The 19672-nt window shown below is 43.8% G+C and overlaps 1 protein-coding gene and 1 long non-coding RNA gene across 3 annotated transcripts in view; one reads left to right on the top strand and one right to left on the bottom strand.

Moving 5' to 3' along the window:
* cdyl (chromodomain Y like) overlaps positions 1-19672 on the top strand; it is a 213551-nt gene that overhangs the window by 70171 nt on the left and 123708 nt on the right. The gene's annotated exons all lie outside the window — the stretch shown is intronic.
* Positions 245-15304, bottom strand: LOC116968023. The gene is made up of 3 exons (XR_004410381.1): positions 14956-15304; positions 6810-6812; positions 245-261 (listed from the first exon to the last, which is right to left on the bottom strand). It is a non-coding gene; the product is annotated as an uncharacterized LOC116968023 (long non-coding RNA).

The raw sequence follows: 19672 nt of genomic DNA, 5'->3' as shown, positions 1-19672 counted from the left end.
ATATGATGTACTTTTTCAGTATGTGTACATTGGATTTATAGGCAGCTTTTCCCCTCCTCCGCCAGTGAGTACAGCTAATGAAGAGGTTTTCGTCGGCGGTTCTTGACTCAAATGGAAGAGAGTGCTGAAGCTGGAACAGCAGCTTGTTTTAGATTTATGCTGATGGTCCATGTTTTTAGTGCTGCCCAGATTTACTGGAAATCACTTATTTCATCTGGCAGATTTTTATGAATCACTACCCATCATTTTTTATGTATCATTCTATACTGGGATTGTGGTAAAAAAAAAATCACCACTGAGGATCTGATTAATACATTTCATTAAAGCTGGCATCTTGCATTGATAGCTGTCAGTTATAAGACTGGTAAAGGCCCTGATTATACTTTATGCGTGTACACTCCAAATCCCTTGAATATGCCAACCTACTTGAGCCCAGTTCATGCCACCTACCTTCTCTCATGTGCTTATCTGTTGTTGTTCTGAATTAACTGGTACCAGCATTGCTACTGTCATACCTTACTTGCTATGCATATGGAAACTGTTTAGAAAGAAGAAAAAAAAGGAGTATGGAGAGGATAGAAATTCATGCAAGAATAGTTATAGAGAAAGGGAGACTGAAATGAAGGATTAAACTAATTTGTAGTATAATTAACAATAGAAGCTTTCTACATTTAAAAATGCTTTCTTTATATCGACATCACTATGACATGGTCACAGTTCCATATCAGACATTGCTTGTTCATATGTTCTAGGTGCAGAATTAGGTCATTTGTTCCATCAAGGCTATTCTGCCATTCAATCATGGCTGATCTATCTTTCCCTATCTAATCCATTCTCCTGCCTCTTCCACCCCCGCCCCCTCCCCCCCCATTACCCCTGGCATCCATACTAATCAAGAATCTGTCAATCGCCGCCTTAAATACCCATTGACTTGACCTCCACAGCCGCCTGTAGCGATGAATTTCATAGATTCACCATCTGACAAGAAATTTCACCTCATCTCCTTTCTAAAGATACGTCCGTTTATTCTGAGGCTATGGCCTGTGGTCCTAGACTCTCCCACTAGTGGAAACATCCTCTCCACATTCACTCTATCCAGGCCTTTCTCTATTCGGTAAGTTTCAGTGAGGTTTCCCCTCATCCTTCTAAACTCCTATGAGTACAGGCCTAGTGCCTTCAAGCGCTCATCATATGTGAACCCACTCATTCCCAGGATCATTCTCGTAAACCCCCTCTGGGCCCTCACTAATTCCAATAGTCAATAGTCAGTTTATTCGTCACATACACAATGAAGTGCAGTGAAATGAACTTGCCAGCAGCGGTACAATCAAAAAGAACGCACAATACACAATAAAAAATTTACCACAAAACATCCACCACAGCATTCATCACTGTGGTGGAAGGCACAAAGTTCAGTCAGTCCTCCTCCATTTTTCCCTGTGATCGGGACCACAAACCTCCGCAGTCGCTGCTGCGGGCGGACAGATGTACAGGCAAGGTAACATCCATGTGAATTTCACTGGTTGATACCAAGGCATTAATGCCATCATCATTGTGTGCTTTCCAATTGATATTTCTGGTTGTTTGCCGCAGCCATAGGTTTTCTGGAAGATCGGCATTGTATCTAAAGTAGACCCGGTTTCTATAGCTATTGATATATTATTGTCACGTGTGCCAAGTTGCAGTGAAAACCTTGGTTGTGATTGCTATCCATGCACGTCATACCATACATCAGGAAGTGCAAAAGAGAAAATAAACAGAGTGCAAAATACAGCATTACAACTACAGAGAGAGTAGATTCTTCAATTAATTGTACATAATAATTTCTACATTTGCTGTGGAGTTGTGCATCATAAATATTGGCCCTTCAGCACAATTCGTCCATGCTATCTATGCTGGCCCCATATTCCTGCGAAAGACGAACAGATGATTTGGCTGACCAAATCTAGATTTTAACTATTTTCATTGTTGGCAAGTATAAAGAACGGTCTCGACCCGAAACGTCACCCTTCTCTCCATAGATGCTGCCTGTCCCGCTGAGTTACTCCAGCATTTTGTGTCCCATCTTCAGTGTAAACCAGCTTCTGCTGTTCACTCCTACACATTGAGTCTCATTTTAGTTCTATATGCTTCTATTTTTATGTATGCCATTTTTTGTTTAGTCAATGGATTAGGAATTTAATGCTGAAACTAGAGGTAATAAACAACTATTTCACCTTGAATAACTTCCTGTGAAATGGCTTATCATCAAAATGGTTCATTGAGAATTGTTTGTTTGTGCCTCTTTTGGAGATGCCACTGTTTGTTCAGTATGTTTGCCTATTGAAGTATGAGCTATTTCACTATTATCCAAAGATAGACACAAACAGCTGCAGTAACTCAGCGGGTCAGACAACGTCTCTGGAGAAAAGGAATAGGTGACGTTTCGGGTCAAGACCCTTCTTCAGACCCTGTTACCCAATTGAGTTGTGGGATTCTGAAGCTCCATAAAATGTAGTCAGTCATAAGCCAGTGATAAATTGGTTGCTATCCTCCAGTGTTTTAATGCGATATGTACAAAATGCCACAAACAGACATTGAAGATGGTTGATGGGAATCAGAAAAAGCAGACAAGTAATTGAATCTGTTTGGAGAAACAGCACGCTTAGGAATAATGACAAGAAGGGAAACAATGAACTGTTGATTGACATGAAGGCTTGACATAGTTTTCCAAAGGCAAATGGAGAGAGATGAAAGTAGATAATTTAAAATGGGATTACTACATTTTGTTGACACTTGGAGGCAGATGAAAAAAATTCTGTACTGTATATGTACTTTATATCCTTATCTCCACGTCTCCCTCTCCCCTGACTCTCAGACTGAAGAAAGGTCTCAACCCGTAACGTCACCATTCCTTCTCTCCAGAGATACCGCCTGTCCCGCTGAGTTAGTCCAGCTTTTTGTGTAATCCTTTGTTTTCATATGTATTGTGTCTTAGATGGTGTGCCAATGGTCATCAATAACCACTTCATTTAAATGCTTTTTAATCTAACGAATGGGCCAATTTTGTTTTATGGCTGTTTGATAATGCTGCTTGAAGAACTCGGGAAATTTTTAATGTTCAAATGTAAAGATGATTCAAATACTTCATAAGAGTACTTTCAAACAAAATAAAATGTTCAAAATGCTGGAATAACCCAGTATCTCTGTATAGAAGGAATGTGCGGCGTGCCAGGCCCCAAAATATATATTTATATGTATGTGTGTGTGTGTCTATATATGTATAATGTGTGTGTGTACGTATGTGTGTATGTGTATATATATGTGTATGTGTAGTATGTGTATATACACACTGAACGTTTTTTTTCTATCTCTCGTTTATCATATTGTTCACAGTGTACTATGGTTACATATTTTGTTGTGTTGCAGCAAATAAGAATTTAATTGTTCTATCTGGGGCATATGACAATAAAACGCTCTTGGTTGTGGGAGGATGGTTCAGTTGCTTGATAACAGCTGGAAAGAAACTGTCCCTGCAGCGTTCAGGGTGATCACTGGTCGGAGCGGACCCGGTGGACCAAAGGGCCTGTTTCCACGCGGTATCTCTAATGTCTAAAGCAAAGTCTAAAGTTACAGCATTGGCAACTGAAAGCACAATTCTAACGCTGGAGTAAGCACCTATTTCCCCCCTTGCACCAACATTCCCCCTTCTGGTTTCACAATTTACAACTCTTCTATCCTTATTTCACACCCTTTGTCTTTTTATCTCTGGCCTTTGCCCAATCATCTGCCTATCAAAAACCCTCTCACCTGAAAGTAACTATGACTTGCTTGGCTTTCTCCTGGCCCTCCTCTCTTCCAGCTTTGTTCCTACTCCCGCCGCAATCAGTTTGATGATGAGGTTTTGATCTGAAACATCACCTATCCATGTTCTCCAGAGATGCTGCCTGACCCGCTGGCAAAAAGGGGCCAGGAAATAACTCTGGCGGGTAGCATTAAGGACAATTCCAAAAGATTTTAGAAATACATAAGGGGGAAAAGGGTAACTAGAGAGAGAGAGTGGGATCTTTCAGGAATCAAATTGGCCTCCTCTGTGTGGAGCCACAGGAGATGGGAAAGGTACTAAATGAGTATTTCTCCTCTGTATTTACTGAGGAGAACGACAGTCGGACAGAGGAAATTGGAGCAGACACTGGAAGTGTCTTTAGAGCAGTCAAGGTTACTGTCGAAGAAGTACTGAAGGTACTGTCGTGTTTGAAGGCAGACCAATCTCCGGGGCCTGATCAGATGTATCCGAGGACATTGCGGGAAACTAGAGTGGAAATTACGGGAGCCCTGGTCGAAATTTACAAGTCGTCCTTAAATACAGGAGAGGTGACGGAAGACAGGAAGGTGGCAAATGTTGTGCCTCTTTTCAAGAAGGGCTGCAGGGAAAATGCTAGGAACTATAGGCCAGTGAGCTTAACATCTATAGTTGGTAAGTTACTGGGGAGCATTCTGAGGGATAGGTTATACAGGCATTTGGATGGGCAAGGTCTGATTAGGGACAGTCAGCATGGTTTTGTACGTGGAAGGTTATGTCTCACAAATCTGTTATTTTTTTGAAGACGTGAACAAAAAGGTTAATGAAGGCAGAGCTGTAGATGTTGTTTACATGGACTTCAGTAAGTCGTTCGGCATGGTAGGCTGCTCTGGAAGGTTAGATCGCATGGGATCCAAGGAGAGATAACTGAATGGACAGCAAATTGGCTCCATGGAAGGAAGCAGATGGTTGCTTCTCGGGCTGGAGGCCTTTGACTGGTGGTGGGCCTCAGGGTTCGGTGCTGGGCCGTTACTGTTTATCATTTACATCAATGATTTGGATGAGAACATATATTGGGAAGATTAGCAAGTTTGCTGATGATACAAAAGTTAGTGGTTTTGCAGATAATGAAGATGGTTGTGAAAGATTGCAGCAGGATCTGCATCGATTGGCCAGGTGGGCAGAGGAATGGTTGATGGAATTAAATACAGAGAAATGTGAGGTGTTGCATTTTGGGATGTCGAACAAGGGTAGGACCAAAGATCATAGAGCAGAGCAAGATAGTCCACTCGGCGAAAAAGCCGTTGTAGGTCATGGGTAATCTTCAGCGCGTATATATATATATATATGATCTATATAATTAAAACTGATCTTGACCACTTCCTGTTTGCACTGCATATTGATTTTAGAAAAAACGCTACCACTTACGGCTGTGATTTTTGGCCATCTTATTCAGAGTCCTTCCGCTGCGCAGAACTAGAGGACTTTTCCAATCGATGAAAAATAAAAGACTTGTGTTTAAAACATTTTGAGATTCTCTCTCCAGTCAATCACGCCATGAAGGCCACGCCCCTTCTGGTGGGAGGGGGAGGGACTATAAAACCGGGAAGTGTGGAGGTGCCTCATTTCTCTGCAAGATGGGGGAGCGACAGGTCACGACGCTTGACAGGAAAATCGTGCTTGACTAATCTTCTGGAATTTTTTGAGGATGTGACAAGTAAAATGGATTAAGGGGAGCCAGTGGATGTAGCGTATCTAGACTTTCAGAAAGCCTTTGATAAGATAACATGGGAGACTGGTGACTAAAATTAGGGCGCATGGTATTGGGGGCAGGGTGTTGACGTGGATAGAAAATTTGTTGTCAGACAGGAAGCAAAGAGTAGAAGTGAACGGGTCCTTTCAGAATGGCAGGCAGTGTCGAGTGGAGTGCCGCAAGGCTCGGTGTTGGGGTCGCAACTGTTTACCATATATAAAATGATTCGGAAGAGGGAATTAGGAGCAACACTAGCAAGTTTGCGGATGACACAAAACTGGGTGGCAGTGTGAACTGTGAAGAGGATGTTAGGAGGTTGCAGGGTGACCTGGACAGGTTGAGTGAGTGGGCAGATGCGTGGCAGATGCAGTATAATATAGATAAATGTGAGGTTATCCACTTTGGTGGCAAAAACAAGGGGGCAGATTATTATCTCAATGGGGTTAGGTTAGGTAAGGGGGAAGTACAGAGAGACCTGGGTGTCCTTGTACACTGGTCACTGAAAGTTGGCGTGCAGGTACAGCAGGCAGTGAAGAAAGCTAATGGAATGTTGGCCTTCATCACAAGAGGATTTCAGTATAGGAGCAGAGAGGTTCTTCTGCAGTTGTATAGGGCTCTGGTAAGACCACATCTGGAGTATTGTGTACAGTTTTGGTCTCCTAACTTGAGTTGGGCCGAAGGGCCTGTTTCCACACTGTATCACTGTATGACTATGACTAATACTTTTGTTGGTATGCGTGAGGTCCGTTTTACAGCAGCACACCTCGCGCTCTCTCTCGCACTCTCGCTGATCGCGACTCAGCCCATCGGTGAACCCCTCTGGCGCGTAAAGCAATACATAGCACTACAGACTTGCCGCGCAAATCAATAAACACAGCGCTACAGACTTGGCACGTAAAGCTAATACACACAGCACTGCCGGCTGGTGGGCAAAGGTTTAAACCTTTGTCAGCTTAGTGGGAATTTAAACAAAGAGCTGTCGGCTGCAGCACTATGGTTCTAAATATAGCGCTACCGGCCTCAGCGCTATGGGGTTTAAATATAGCGCTATGGCCACAGTGCTATGGGTCACATAGAAACATAGAAACATAGAAATTAGGTGCAGGAGTAGGCCATTCGGCCCTTCGAGCCTGCACCGCCATTCAATATGATCATGGCTGATCATCCAACTCAGTATCCCGTACCTGCCTTCTCTCCATACCCTCTGATCCCCTTAGCCACAAGGGCCACATCTAACTCCCTCTTAAATATAGCCAATGAACTGGCCTCGACTACCCTCTGTGGCAGGGAGTTCCAGAGATTCACCACTCTCTGTGTGAAAAAAGTTCTTCTCATCTCGGTTTTAAAGGATTTCCCCCTTATCCTTAAGCTGTGACCCCTTGTCCTGGACTTCCCCAACATCGGGAGCAATCTTCCTGCATCTAACCTGTCCAACCCCTTAAGAATTTTGTAAGTTTCTATAAGATCCCCTCTCAATCTCCTAAATTCTAGAGAGTATAAACCAAGTCTATCCAGTCTTTCTTCATAAGACAGTCCTGACATCCCAGGAATCAGTCTGGTGAACCTTCTCTGCACTCCCTCTATGGCAATAATGTCCTTCCTCAGATTTGGAGACCAAAACTGTACGCAATACTCCAGGTGTGGTCTCACCAAGACCCTGTACAACTGCAGTAGAACCTCCCTGCTCCTATACTCAAATCCTTTTGCTATGAAAGCTAACATACCATTCGCTTTCTTCACTGCCTGCTGCACCTGCATGCCCACTTTCAATGACTGGTGTACCATGACACCCATGTCACAGACTGTTCGGGCAAAATTCTCATATATCAGTGTCAAAGGTTATGGGAAGAAGGCAAGAGGATGGGGTTGAGAGGGAAAGATAGACAATTACAACATTATGCGACTTGAAAATGGCGCTTAACTGGTGATTCTGTTTACTGCTATACACTTGGATTTTATCTAAGTCACTGAAAGTAAGCATGCAGGTACAACATCCAGTGAAGAAAGCAAATGGCATGTTGGCCTTCAAATCGAGAGGATTTGAGTTTAGGAGCAAGGAGGTCCTACTGCAGTTGTAAAGGGCCCTGATGAGATCACACCTGGAGTATTGTGTGCAGTTTTGGTCTCCAAATTTGAGGAAGGACATTATTGATATTGAGGGAGTGCAGCGTACGTTCACCAGGTTAATTCCCGGGATGGTGAAACTGACATATGATGAAAAAATTGATCGACTGGGCTTGTATTCACTGGAATTTAGAAGGATGAGAGGAAATCTTGTAGAAACATATAAAATTCTATCCTAATAATTTTATGGAAGCCAATTAACCTACAAACCTGTCTTTGGAGTGCGGGAGGAAACCGGAGCACCCAGAGAAAATACACGTGGTCACAGGGAGAACGTACAAACTCCGTGCAGACAGCACCCGTAGTCAGGATCGATCCCAGGTCTCTGGCGCTGTGAGGCAGCAACTCTACCGCTGAACCACCGTGCCTCCTTCGTGGTCCAGGGATTCTGCATGGATATGTTATGCCTTTTCCAAGCAGGTTGTGAATCATTTTCTCTGCCCACTTGATAACCACTGGTTGTCAAATCAAGTCAAGTCAAGTCACATTTATTTATATAGCACATTTAAAAAACAACTCTCGTTGGCCAAAGTGCTTTACATTTGTTATAAGAATAGCACAACAAAACAGACTATATACATATATACATGTAGCCCTCACTCAGAGGACGTCAGGAAAGGCTTGGGAGTATAGATAAGTCTTTAGTCTTGACTTAAAAGAGTCGATGGAGGGGGCAGTTCTGATGGAAAAGGGGATGCTGTTCCACAGTCTAGGGGCTGCAACCGCAAAGGTGTGGTCGCCCCTGAGCTTATGCCTAGACCGTGGGATATTCAGCAACCCCAAGTCGGCCGATCTGAGGGGCCTGGAGGTGGAGTGGTGGGTGAGAAGACTTTTTATGTAGGTGGGGGCAAGCCCATTGAGGGCTTTGTAGACATGGAGGAGTATCTTGAAGTTTATACGGAACCGCACAGGGAGCCAGTGGAGAGAGGCCAGGATCGGAGTGATGTGGTCCCTTTTTCGGGTGCCCGTCAGGAGTCTCGCTGCGGCGTTTTGGACCAGTTGCAGGCGGGACAGGGAAGATTGGCTGATGCCAACGTAAAGGGAGTTGCAGTAATCTAGGCGGGAGGAGATGAATGTGTGGATGATCTTTTCCAGGTCATCAAACTGGAGGAATCTTTTTATTTTAGCTATCGTCCGAAGCTGAAAGAAGCTAGCTTTTACCACGGCATTGATTTGTTTGTCAAATTTCAGTGCTGAGTCAAATATCACGCCAAGGTTTTTGACGTGAGGTTTGAGTAGTGGGGTAAGGCTTCCAAGGCTGCCTGCTATCATTTTGATTGAGTCCGAGGGGCCGAGAAGGATGACCTCAGACTTACTCTCGTTTAGTTGGAGGAAGTTCTGGGCCATCCAACACTTTATATCCTCGAGGCAGTGGGTAAGGTTAAACAGATTAGATTGGTTTTTGGGCTTCCAGGGGAGATAGAGTTGGGTATCGTCTGTGTAGCAATGGAAGGAAATGCCGTGCCTTTCAATGACTTGGCCTAAGGGGAGCATATACAGGGAGAAGAGAATGGGGCCAAGGATGGAACCTTGTGGAACCCCACAGCAGAGATTATCTGGGGAGGAGAAAGAGTTGCCTATGTTAGTCGAGAAACTCCTACCTTTGAGGTAGGAGATGAACCATCTCAGAACAGTGCCATCAATACCAACCCCGTACCGGAGACGGTCAATTAGGATGGTGTGGTCGACAGTATCAAATGCTGCACTGAGGTCAAGAAGGAGCAGGATTGCACAGTCGCCAGAGTCAAGGTGAGCAGTAGGTCATTGTGCACCTTCAACAAGGCAGACTCTGTGCTATGGTGAGCCCTGAAACCTGATTGGAAAGTTTCCAAGATAGTGTTTTGGTGAAGGTAAGGTATAAGTTGACTTAAATTACCTTTTCAAGGGCTTTTGAGAGGAAAGGCAGTTTAGAAATGGGTCTGTAGTTGCCTGGCAAGGTGGGGTCGAGGTTAGGTTCCTTCAGGAGGGGCTGGACCGCCACATGCTTGAAGCAGGTAGGTACAGTGCCAGTGGCCAGAGAGCTGTTGAAGATGGCGAGGATGCTGGGACCAGCTGTTGTGATGACGTCCTTTAGGAGGGCAGAGGGGACAGTGTCGAGGGGGCAAGGTAGTAGGTTTCATGGTGGTGATCAGTTTTACAAGGGAGGGTAGAGTAACGGGTTGAATAGCAGACCAATGAGACAGCCAGGGTGGGAGGGGAAATATTCGCTCATATATTCTTTACCTTGCTGGTGAAAAATGTGGTAAATTCCTCGCACTTAGCAGGGGACCCAGTTAGGCTGGTGCTGGTGGCAGGACAGATGATGGAGGTGATGGTGCTAAAAAGGACCTTGGAATTTTGCGCGTTTTTGGAGATAAGGGTGGAAAAATATTTAGTTCTTGCAGATTTTACTGCTTCCAGGTATTTGTCAAGATTATTTTTCAGGAGTTCAAAGGAAATTTGAAGCTTATCAGATTTGTACTTCTGTTCTGATTTTCTGCATTCTCTTCTTAGGGCTCTGGTGGTGTAATTGAGCCACGGCTCGCCTGTGACAGAGTTGTCTTTATTTTGGGGGTGGTGTCAGGCAATCTGGTCTGCACATCAGAGCTGACTAATTGTAATTGGACCCTCAATATTGGGAACATTAGCCTGGGGAAAAAATGCTGATATTGGTTCAATATCCAGCCAAAGGATAGAAAAATCTTGTAATGATGACTTTTGTGGAATTTCAATGCTTTGACATGCCTCCAATTAACATCCCATCTATTAAGTGCATAAAAAGAGCATGATTCACTGCTTCATCCTTGATGAATATAGTTTGAGGCCTTAATCAATATATCCCATTGAACCCAGAAATGGCTGGAGCAACTGGGTCCTGGCATGAAACGTCGCCTATCCACGATACTGCCTGACATGCTGGGTCACTCCAGTACTTGGTGTGTTTTTTTGTAAACCAATTTCTGCAATCCTTGTGTCTGCTTAAATGCCCTGAGGTATAATAGTTCAACAGTCAGATTAATGAAATGTTTCTATTCTTCTGTTCATTAACCCACACAAGAACATATCAAGGGACTAGTCCAGTCTGTTGCACAAGGTATTGCTTAATTTTCCATCCGCGATCTTCATAGAGACTGAAAATATGTCTGGATGTGGGTTTTAGACAACTAATTAGGTACGCTGTTGCTGTTTGATTTTATTGCCTGATATGAGTATTGAGCATATGACAGAAACCATTAACATCACCCACAGACGCTGTTGCCCCAAACCAGCTTTGATGTTGTGTTTACTTTATTTATGTGGAAACAGAGAAACGTGTAGCCTCTCTTTATCTCCACCCTGCACATACTAACTGCAAGTTGAGATATTTTGGTATCAGCTTTAGGGATGGAACAGCAGTTGCTGCCTTACAACAGAGTTGTACGTTCTCCCCATGACCACGTGGGTTTTCTTCGAGATCTTCGGTTTTCTCCCACACTTCAGACGTGCAGGTTTGTAGGTTAGTTGGCAAGGTATGAATGTAAAATTGTACCTAGCGTGCGTAGGATAGTGCTAATGTGCGGAGATCGCTAGTTGCTGCCGACTCAATGGGGCGAAGAGCCTGTTTCTGCGCTGTATCTCTAAACTAAACTGCCTAAAGTGCCTGGAGAAGCAGTTGATTACTTGCATGGCTTGTATAAGCAGCAGGTGTCTGCTGGAGAAATTAATTAAATATTTTTTCAAAAATAGTAGTTCTTAATTCCCAAATTGCATATGCCTGTCATTATATGTCGCTTATTGTACTAAAGTTTTTTTTTGCAGCATGAGGTTCACAAAATAGATTATTTAATGTTGCAATAATACATTCTGTATGACAGTTCAAGGTGTGCGGCTTCATTCTGTTGAACATTACTTTGACATTATGTCTGTTATCGTAACTCTTGAGTGTTCTTAAAAATTGAAGCTGATTGTATTTAGCTTAGAGATGCAGCGCGGAAACAGCCCTTCATCCCACCGAGTCCGCAACATCCAGCGATCTCTGCACATTAACACTACCCTACACACACCCTAGGGACAATTTTACATTTTATACCAAGCCAATCAACCTACAAACCTGTAGGTCTTTGGAGTGTGAGAGGAAACCGAAGATCTTGGAGCAAACCCGCGCAGGTCACGGTGAGAACGTATAAACTCTGTACAGGCAGCGCTCGTAGTCAGGATCGAACCTGGGTCTCTGCCGCTGTAAGGCAGCAACTCCACCGTGCCGCACATTTATTTACACATTCAACAGAAATAAAAACAAGGTACCTAATAACCTGAAAGAATATTAATTGCTTGAAAAAACATGTAACAGGGCTTTTCAAATCTAAATATAAACATTCAAGTTAATTTGATTGGACATTTGATTTGATTGGACTTATTTAATTGAAATCTATTCTGTAACTTTGTTTGTTTTGCACTACTTACTGTTGGGCTCAGAAGCTCGGGCAAACATTTGCATTCATCTGGAATGCTTAAGTACCTTAAGTGTAGAATTATGTAGCAGATTCTACCTTCCCCATATACAATATTACTAGTCATTTGGTACAATAATGATAGTAATAAATCTACCGGTGATTTAGGGAAGCAGTGGGGATTTCCCTCATTGTGGAGAGCTTTAAGGGCCTGTCCCACTTGGGCGTCATTTGCGCGTCACGCAGGTGGCGCTCGAGGATTGTGAGAATCCCAAAATCCTGGGGCGCCGCATGTCACTGCCTACGCCACCACGCGCCATGCACACGTAATGCACGCGTCACGACTGGTGCGTCGTGACGCATAAATGATGTCGCGTAAATGTCACGCAAATGACGCCCAAGTGGGACAGGCCCTTTAGGGACCAGCAGTCCTTTGTTTCTCCCAAGCATGTACACTCACCAGAACTCAAATTTTTACTGTAGGAAATCTCATCCAATTTGAATTTAAATGAGTCAATACTATTTCTTCCACTCAGACTTCCACTCTGCATGTGTATTTTGTAGCAAGTAATCATACTGTATCACTTTTTAATAAAATATAGCACTAAATCCTTTTGCTTATGCAACTAAAAGGACGTAAATGTACATACAGTCATACAGTGTGGAAACAGGCCCTTCAGCCCACCTTCCCCACACCGAACAACATGTCCCAGCAACACTAGTCTCACCTGCCTGCGCTTGGCCCATATCCCTCTAAAACTGTCCTATCCATGTACTTGTGCAAATGTTTCTTAAACGTTGCGATGCTACTTGCCTCAACTACCTCCCCCGGCAGCTCGTTCCATACACTGTGAAAAAGTTACCCCTCAGGATCCTATTAAATCTTTTTTTCCCCCCTCATCTTAAACCTATGTTCTCTGATTCTTGATTCCCCTACTCTGGGCAAGAGACTCTGCATCTACCCAATCTATTCATCTCACGATTTTGTACTCCTCATCCTCCTGCGCTCCAAGGATATATAACTGCAACATAACCTCCCAATCTCTATGATCAATACTCTGACTGATGAAAGCCAAAGTGCCAAAAGCCTTTTTAACTACCCTATTAACCTGTGGTGCACTTTCAACTAACTATGTACCTGCACTCCTAGATCCCTCTGCTCTACAATACTCTTCAGAGCCCTACCATTAACTGTGTAGGTCCTGCCCTTGTTAGATGTACAAGAATGCAACACCCCACATTTTTCCTAATTAAATTCCATCAACCTTTCCTCGGCCCACCTGCCCAACCGATCAATATCCTGCTGCAGCTTTTGACAATCATCTTCACTGTCTACAATTCCTCCCACTTTAGTGTCATCCGAGCATTACATCTTTTTTTTTCCGGGTCACAATTGCCACTTATGGCCATGATAACTGCCACTTAATTGATAATCACAATACAAGCCCTAAGGACATTAAATTTTGTGATTATCATTTGGAAAGATTATTATTCTATCATCAACCTATGAAGATGCAGTAAATAATTTTCTTAGCATTGATGAGCTATCACTTAGTATAAGATGGGTGTAGACAACTCTTCCTCTGGGAGATGAATCATTGGACCACAGTCAATGAAGGAGCAAAAGTAATGATTTGCACTGGAAATCTTGTATTTTTAAGTGAATGTGAATACTTCTATTTAATTGGTAAACGACTATGAAAGTGATCTGGACATCAACTCTGTTTAAGAAAGTACTGCAGATGCTGGAAAAATCGAAGATAGACAAAAGTGCTGGAGAAACTCAGCGGGTGAGGCAGCATCTATGGAGCGAAGGAGTAGGTGACGTTTCGGGTTGAGACCCTTCTTCAGACTGATGTGGGGCTCCAGGTGAGGCAGAGGTTCACCTACACCACCTCATCTATTGCATTCACTGCTCTAGGTGTCAACTGCTCTGCATCTGTGAGACCAAGCGCAGGCTTGGCGATCGCTTCGCCCAACACCTCCGCACAGTTTGCATTAACCAACCTGATCTCCCGGTTGCTCAGCACTTCAACTCCCCCTCCCAGTTCGAATCCAACCTTTCTGTCCTGGGCCGCCTCCATGGCCACAGTGAGTCCCACTGCAAATTGGAGGAGCAGCACCTCATATTTCACTTGGGTAGTTTACACCCCAGCGGTATGAACATTGACTTCTCCAATTTCAGGTTGTCCTTGCTTTCTCCCTCCTTCCCCTCCCCTTCCCAGCTCTCCCACAGCCCACTGCCTCTGCCTCTCCCTTTCTTCTTCCCCCCCCCCACCCCATCCTACCCCCACATCAGGCTGAAGAAGGGTCTCGACACAAAACGTCACCTATTCCTTCGCTCCATAGATGCTGCCTCACCCGCTGAGTTTCTCCAGCATTTTTGTCTACCTTGGACCTCAACTCTGGATATTTAAGCATTCTACATGTTACGCACTAGAATGTCCTCTACTCCATGCTGGCTCCCAACAGAGCAGTCCCATTCAACCTTGTCTTATTCCCCCACAGCCCTGCAACTTGTTCTGTCTTGCTGACCCATTTTGATTTAGTGGCCTCCAAACCAACAATAATGGGCATTTTTTTCTCCACAGTAGCCAATTAACCATCCAAGTATATCTTTGGGATGTGGGAGGCATCCAAAAGAACCCCATGTGATCAGAGAGAGAACATGCAAACTCCATTCAGGCACCAGCTGAGGCCTGGTGCTTGGGAAAGCACCAACATTACCCTGTCCCTGCTTGTTTGTGTGGGATGGAGGGGGGAGGATGGGGGGGGGGGGGGGGTATACTGGCCTATTCTGCAGATTTTGTATAATAACAATTTGATATGACCATAGTTCTGAATTTTGTCTTTTTACATTTCTGAGCTATTTGGAGTATAACCTGTACAACATGTCACTGTGTGTCATATTGTCACTTGTGAGCGGAGCACCAAGGCAAATTCCTTGTATGTGAGTACTTGGCCAATAAACTTAACTTACAGTGCAAGCTATGTTGAACACTTCAAGCCTTTGAAACTTCCTTTTTATTTCCTCTTTTAATTTTCCTTTTTATTTATCAAATCCAATCTATCCATCGTAAATATATATTGAATTTCAAATAATTTATGTTGAAACTATTTATATGTCATGCTATCAACTAATCTGAGTGATCCAAGGAAAGATTTCTTCATATCTAACTACATAGTGAAGTGCTGCACTAATGTCCATCTTATGTCCTAAACACTTCCTGTGTCAGCTTAAACAATCTCATATTGGCTTCGTTAGGCTGTGACTTTAAATTTTGCTCTGGACAAGGTCCCTTTTGAAAGTCCAATTTAATTATCTCCTGCAACATCATTAACATCTCACATAATTTTACTTGATTCTTTTACGGTCTTTCTCAGAGGAATCTCTTCAGACTAGACTTTAGAGATACAGTGCGGAAACACGCCCTTCGGTCCCACTGAGTCCATGCCGACCAGTGATCACCCGTACACTACAACTATCCCATACACACACGGGTTATTTTTTACCAAAGCCAATTAACCGACAAACCTGTGTAGGAAGGAACTTATGATGCTAGTTTACACAGAAGATAGGCGCAAAATGCTGGAGTAACTCAGCGGGACAGTCAGCATCTCTGGATAGAAGGAATGGGTGATGTTTCGTGTCAATGGGTCTGAAGAAGGGTCTCGACCAGAAACGTCACCAATACCTTCTATCCAGAGATGCTGCCTGCCCCCCTGAAGTTATTCCAGCATCTTCAACCTACAAACCTGCATGTTTTTGGAATGTGGGAGGAAACTGGAACCCCTGGAGAAAACCCATTTGGTTGCATGGAGAATGTATAACCTCCGTCCAGACAGCACCTGTGGTCAAGATTGAACCTTGGTCTCTGGTGTGTAAGGCATCAACTCTACCTCTGCCAGCCTCTATTGAGCTGGATGGGATTTCATTAATTCAAGATATCTAAAATAATATTTTTTTATTAATGAACTAATTTAAAACATTCTTTTATGTGAGGGCACTAACATTGAATCAAAGCATAAAAACCTTTTTTTTTTTAAACCGTTGCACATATTTGCCATAAATCAGTGAGTGATCATTTTCATATTCAACGTTACTTCATCTGCATTTATCCTCCTTCAGACTATTACATTTAAATTACTATCTCCTTTTTGAACAGTGAGCTTCATATACTTAAATCATTCTCTTATGATGTCTGTGGCTTGTTCACTTTGCCATTGGGATGCTGAGATCCCAAATGACACAGCATGATACTCTGAGAGAAATAATATTGTTATCTTGTTAGTGGTTTATGTTGTTTGTTCTAATGTCTATCCTTACACCTAATTTCTGAAGGGTGAATTGATTAGAGAGTATTAGCAACAAAGTGAGGTTGGACAGGGTTGGATTGTTGTTACTGCAGCATCGGAGGCCAACGAGAGACTTAATAGAAGAATATTAGAAGAATAATGGAAGAGTTTAGAAGGATGAGGGGGAGATCTTATAGAAACATATAAAATTATAAAAGCACTGACAAGCTAGATGCAGGAAAAATGTTCCCAATGTTGGGCGAGTCCAGAACCAGGGGCCACAGTCTTAGAATAAAGGGGAGGTCATTTAAGACTGAGGCGAGAAAAAACTTTTTCACCCAGAGAATTGTGAATTTATGGAATTCCCCGCCACAGAGGACGGTGGAGGCCAAGTCACTGGATGGATTTAAGAGAGAGTTATGCCCCTGTCCCACTTAGGAAACCTGAACGGAAACCTCTGGAGACTTTGCGCCCCACCCAAGGTTTCCGTGCGGTTCCCGATGGTTGCAGGTGGTTGCCGGAGGTTGCAGGTAGCGGAAGCAGGTAGGGAGACTGACAAAAACCTCCGGGAACCTCCGGGATCTGCACGGAAAACTCTGGAGAGTTTGCGCCCCACCCAAGGTTTCTGTGCGGTTCCCGGAAATTGATAGGGGGCGATCAGCCACGATCACAATGAATGGCGGTGCTGGCTCGAAGTGCCGAATGGCCTCCTCCTGCACCTATTTTCTATGTTTCTATGTTTCTAATATAAAATGATGAGATGCATAAATAGAGTAAACAGTGAGAACCTTTATCCCAGGGTGGAGGTGGCAAATACCAGAGGGCATATCTTCAGGGCGAGAGAGGCAAAGATTATCAGAAATATGCGGGGCAGGTTTTTATTTCACAGTGGTGGATGCCTGGATGTGTTGCCAGCTGGTTTGGTGGTGGCAGCTACGATAGAAGCATTTAAGAGACTTTCAGATGGATATGCAGGGACTGGAGGTATCTGGATCACGCACAGGCAGGTTAGATTAATTTAACTTGGCATCATCTTCAGCACGGACATTGTGCACTGAAGGACTGTACTGTTCTTTGTTCCCCAATCTTACAGTATTCCTTAAAAAGGTAACTTCAACAATGAAGGCTCTGGTCTTTTGAATATGTTAATGTAAACTTGCTATGTCCTCGTTCTTGTACACTGCATGGTTCTGTAAACTTTGGACTACTTTGACAATAAGAATACAAACGTCAAGATGATGTTCATTGATTACAGCTTGGCATTTTACTCCATTATCCCCTGCAAACTTGTTGCCAAGCTTAGGGAACTGGGTCTCTTCTCATCCCCTCTGCAATTGGATCCACTTCTTCATCAAAGGACCATAATCAGTGTGAATTGATACCAACACTTGGTCCTCTCAGACTATCAGCACAGGACAGCTCAAGGCTATGTGCTCAGTCCCCTGCTTTACTCACTCTATACCCATTACTGTGTAGTCGGACACAGCTCCAACTCCATCCTTAACTTCACTGACGACACCATTGTTGGGCGAATTATGGGTAATGATGAGACAGAATATAGGAGGGAGTTCGATCGTCTCACAGAATGGTGCCAGAATTGCAACCTTGCTCTCGACGTCAGCAAGACCAAGGAGCTGATTGTTGTCTTTAGAAGAGGGAGGCCCAGAATCCACAAACCTATCTGCACTCGACAGGACGACGGTGAAACTCTATCACGACAACTAGGAAGGGGTGGAGAGAGAACATAGAAACTTAAAAAATAGGTGCAGGAGTAGGCCATTCGGCCCTTCGAGCCTGCACCGCCATTCGATATGATTATGGCTGATAATCCAACTCAGTATCCCATCCATGCCTTCTCTCCATACCCCCTGATCCCTTTAGCCACAAGGGCCACATCTAACTCCCTCTTAAATATAGCCAATGAACTGGCCTCAACTACCTTCTGTGGCAGAGAATTCCAGAGATTCACCACTCTCTGTGTGAAAAATGTTTTTCTCATCTCAGTCCTAAAAGATTTGCCGCTTATCCTTAAACTGTGACCCCTTGTCCTGGACTTCCCCAACATCGGGAATAATCTTCCTGCATCTAGCCTGTCCAACCCCTTAAGAATTTTGTAAGTTTCTATAAGATCGCCCCTCAATCTTCTAAATTCTAGCGAGAAAGAGGGGATTAAGGGTTATTTGGGGAAATCAATGTTCATTGAGACCCTGGGTCAGCAAGACCAAGGAGCTGATTGTTGTCTTTAGAAGAGGGAGGCCCAGAATCCACAAACCTATCTGCACCCGACAGGACGACGGTGAAACTCTATCACGACAACTAGGGAGGGGTGGAGAGAGAACATAGAAACATAAAAAATAGGTGCAGGAGTAGGCCATTCGGCCCTTTGAACCTGCACCGTCATTCAATATGATCTGGGTTGCAAGCTGCCCAAGCAAAATATGAGGTACTGTTCCTCCGATTTGGGTGTGCACCCACTCTGACAAGAGGAGGCCCAGAACAGTAAGGTCAGTGTGGGAAAGGGAGTTGAAGTCTTTAGCAACCGGGAGATCACGTATGCTGAGGCAGACTGAGCGATGGTGTTCCAGGTGTGGACTCCTATAGATCGGCAAGACCAATCGCAAACTGGACGATCGTTTCGCTGAACACCTTCGCTCAACGTCCTGTTGAGTTTCACTGTCTGTGTAACTCATTATCACCTGCCCCACAACCAACAATAGACCATTGTGAGCTCCACCTTTCCTTGATTATTGTTGCTATTTACATAGTTTTCATTCATTTGTTCTAGATATCTCTATGTCAACATCTCTTGTTCCCCTTGCCCCTGACACTCGGTCTGAAGAAGGATTTGGACCTAAAACATCACCTATTCCTTTACTCCAGAGATGCTGCCTGACCCGCTGAGTTACTCCAGCTTTATGTGTCTGTGGATTTGTGATTGGGCTATAAAAATGTCAGTGTTCAACATCAAAAGTTGAATGTTGTACCCTTTATCCTTTATAGAGTCTTCCAGCATGGAAATGGGCCCACCTTGCCCACACCGAACAACATGCCCCATCTACACTAGTCCAACTTGCCTGTGTTTGGCACATATATTCCTCTAAATCTGTCCTATTCATGTAACTGTCTAATTGGTTCTTAAATTATAATGGCATTATTAATTATTAGAGGGCTTAAATGATTAAACCCTTAATTATTAGAGGGCATTGGCTATAAGGAGAGGTTGAACAGACTTGAATTGTTTTCTCTGGAATGCTGGAGGTTGAGAAGAGACCTGATGGAGGTATATTAAAATTATACCAGGCATAGGTC

The sequence above is a fragment of the Amblyraja radiata genome, chromosome 2 (assembly GCF_010909765.2).
Source record: "Amblyraja radiata isolate CabotCenter1 chromosome 2, sAmbRad1.1.pri, whole genome shotgun sequence".
NCBI classification, from domain to species: Eukaryota; Metazoa; Chordata; class Chondrichthyes; order Rajiformes; family Rajidae; genus Amblyraja; species Amblyraja radiata.
The sequence above is the reverse complement of the archived record's forward strand: the minus strand, read 5'-3'. Positions and strand labels throughout refer to the sequence as shown.